The sequence below is a fragment of the Sinocyclocheilus grahami genome, unplaced genomic scaffold, assembly GCF_001515645.1.
Source record: "Sinocyclocheilus grahami isolate Dianchi unplaced genomic scaffold, SAMN03320097.WGS_v1.1 scaffold1924.1, whole genome shotgun sequence".
Classification (NCBI taxonomy): Eukaryota; Metazoa; Chordata; class Actinopteri; order Cypriniformes; family Cyprinidae; genus Sinocyclocheilus; species Sinocyclocheilus grahami.
The window spans coordinates 131,611-134,853 of record NW_015507103.1 but is presented as its reverse complement, the minus strand read 5'-3'; the positions used below and the strand labels follow the sequence as shown (position 1 = coordinate 134,853).

The 3,243-nt window shown below is 35.6% G+C and overlaps 1 pseudogene; it reads right to left on the bottom strand.

The window, feature by feature from the left end:
• Window positions 1-1,564: 1,564 nt before the first annotated feature.
• Window positions 1,565-3,243, bottom strand: part of LOC107573369 (uncharacterized) — an 18,111-nt pseudogene continuing 16,432 nt past the window's right edge.

Below are 3,243 nucleotides of genomic sequence, written 5' to 3'. Positions count from 1 at the left end.
CAGTTCAGTTAGTGGATCAGGAGGCACTGGCTCGTGGCTGGCTGGAGGCGGGGCTAATTTGCATATTTATAGATCCCCGTATAGTAAATGAGGCAAGGGTGCAGAGTTACATTCAAGCTATTTTAAGGCATCAGAAAATTATTTTCACAAGAAAAAAACATTTAAATATGTCATTTTGATGATAAAAGATGTTTTAAAGGATAATTATTTTGACTGCAGGGAGAATTTAAATCAAACTTCACTCATTCAAATAAACAAATATTAAGCCCAGAGTCGATTATTCAAAAATAACTATTTTGATCTGATCACAGCCTAAACGAGTCATGAGTCTGAGTGCAGTTATTGGCTAGCACTATATTGTAGACAGATTGGAGATTAATCCTAATAAACATGCCGCTACAATTAAAACCATTACATTAAAATACATTTAAAACAGTGTATTTCAATAATTTCAGCAGCGTGCAGATCCTCGTTTATGTCAGACTGTGGCGACAGCAGCGCGGACAGTCGCTTAGCTCGCTCACATTATGTACCATATATCTATAATAATGGGAAAACATATAGTTTTTATGACATAATATGTTGTTTTAATGAGAAAATGTTGTTTTAACGAGATAATTATGTCGTATTAACGACATAACATCTTGTTATTACGAGAAAAGATGACATTTTAACAAGAGATGTTAAAACGACATAACATCTTATTTCAACATAATTGAGTGGAAGAAATAATGTGTGTGGCAGCAATGCGTCACCGTAATAATAGACATTTTTCACATTCAGTATTTTTATTTTCAGAGGCATATTCCTAGTAAGTTTGTATCCACATGACAAACGTGTGTAAATGTGAGGTCATTGGAATAACAGTCTGATAAATGAAAATGTGTGTATGTGTGCATAGCTTTTCAGGTAGCTTTGCAGGTAGGATTCTTCAGGTGTCTTGGAGATTGTGTTCTTCTGGATTTAGTCTGACTCAGTTTTTTTCTGATTCTGTGTCATTCCAGACGGACTGGATGATGAGCTCAGATCAGATCTGTGTGGAGCACTGGCTGCTGTCAGACTCCTTATGCAAACAACAATCTCACTGGATTATTACAATAAATTATGAAAGGAATGTTTGGAAATGTAAACATACTTTCTATTGGCACACTACAACAAAAGATAGAAATAACTGGCTTAAAACTTTTTTTGTTGGTGAAAATACTAATGGGCTATTTATATTATATATATATATATATATATATATATATATATATATAGTGTTATAAAAAAAATAATTTAAATTAATGCTTTTATTAAAGTGACTTCAAAAATGAAGAACATCACATGCAATTTATCATACAAGAAAACACAGTCTAAAAATACCAACAATTAAATCATTAACAAATTTCACCAAAATACTTGTTTATACGGTTTCAAAAAATTTATTTCAATTAAATGTACCACTTAAATGATTAAAATATAATTAAAAGTAATGAATGGTAAGCTAATTCACAATTTTTCTGAGATTATATATATTCCATAATTTCACAACGGAACTTCATCAAATAATTTTTAAGTGAATTATTTTCATTTATTAATCAGCATCAGTTCTGCTTTTTCATCTTGTATTGTTTGGATTTGTTGAATTCATTATTTTTTACTAGTTACAAAACTCACAAATTGGTTTACTTTTTGCCCAGTGAAACGCATTAAATGATCTAAAGCCCCCTTATTGTTCTGTTCTTCTCCAGCTTTCCTCAGATCCTCCAGGTTCTTCATCCATTCATCTTTTCCCTCCCGCTTCAGTCTGGGAATCAAGAAATCCAGATGCCGAAGAGTGAAAGCGCTGTCTGCTTTTAATGCGATCTCACACAGATTCATGATGGTCATATAAGCTTCATGCAGCAGGTTGAACTTTTCATTTGCAATCTTCTTCAGATCACTGATCAGTTTTTCTTCTATTTCTGTTTTATTCTCAGACTCTTTCATGTGACAGTTTTTGTCAGAACTGTTTTGAGGCCTTTCAAAAATGTGAAGCATGGCTTTCAGCTCATAAAATGTCATAGTGACATCTTTTGTTTTTTTCACATATTTTTTGTTCTCTTTGACATGTTCGCTTGGAGGACACTTCTTTGAACACACAGTGCACTTGTTGTTTTCCATGACTTCACAATTTGAAGGATCTGATGCCCACCAGCAGCCCTCCAAATGACAGTTTTCCTCACAAGTGGAGCAGCAGGTCGCGTTGCTGTTCCACCACCATTCATTTTCAATGAGGACTTTTTTCTTTGAAAACTTTCTTGACTATAAACGCAAAGTTTTCATCTTTCTGAATCTTGTCTCTGTTCTTTCTGATGACTTCCTGAATCTGAATCAGTTCTTCAGTTTTTAACTCCTTCTCAGTGATTCGCTCCATCAGATTAGAGACACAGGCCTCAAGTCGTCTTCGCTCTTTCAGAACATCTAATGTCATCTGAAGACTTTTTCTGTTCTTTTCCTCCAGGCGTGTGAAGAACTCATTCATGCTTTCCTCTCCCATTTCCCAGGCTGATTTCAAAACTCGCTTATACTGTCTGGTTCTCTTCTCTTTCTGTCGGTTGCTGAATAAGAAGTGAACAGGTTCATTGTCTTCATCTTTTCTGCAGGGTATTTCTGCTTTCTTAATAGCACTGAGAGCATCTGTTGGAGGTCCTCCGTCTGACTGTGTGAGTAGAAACATTATGTTGTTCTCTATATCTGTAGCAAACAGAGACAGAACTGAGTGAAATATGTAAAACTCTTTTCCAGAGAGTCGATTCTGAGACGCCTTCATCACAAAACACACTGCATCAATGTAATGAACCCCATCCACATCTGAGAATAATCTGATCAGATACTCAGAAATATCTCGGTCTTTCTCGTATCCTTCAGTGTCTGCGTATCCTGGAGTGTCAATGATGGTCAGAGATGTTGGGTTTTCTTCAACAAACACCTCATAAACAGTGATCGTAGATGTCTGTGATTTTGTTTGATCTTCATGTTTTTCTTCTTCTGTGATTTGGTAAAACTCTTCATCCTCAAACTTCACTCCCAGTAAGTAGTTGAACATGGTGTTGATGAGGGTGGTTTTTCCAGCACCGGTTTCTCCCACCATCAGTATGACTTTGTTCTGCTTGTTTCTGTCTCTTCTTCCATATGTCCATCGTCTGACCTTTTTATTCATCCCATCAATATATGTTCTTTCTGTGTTCAGTTGGTAACGTGCTGGAGGACCTGCTTCTG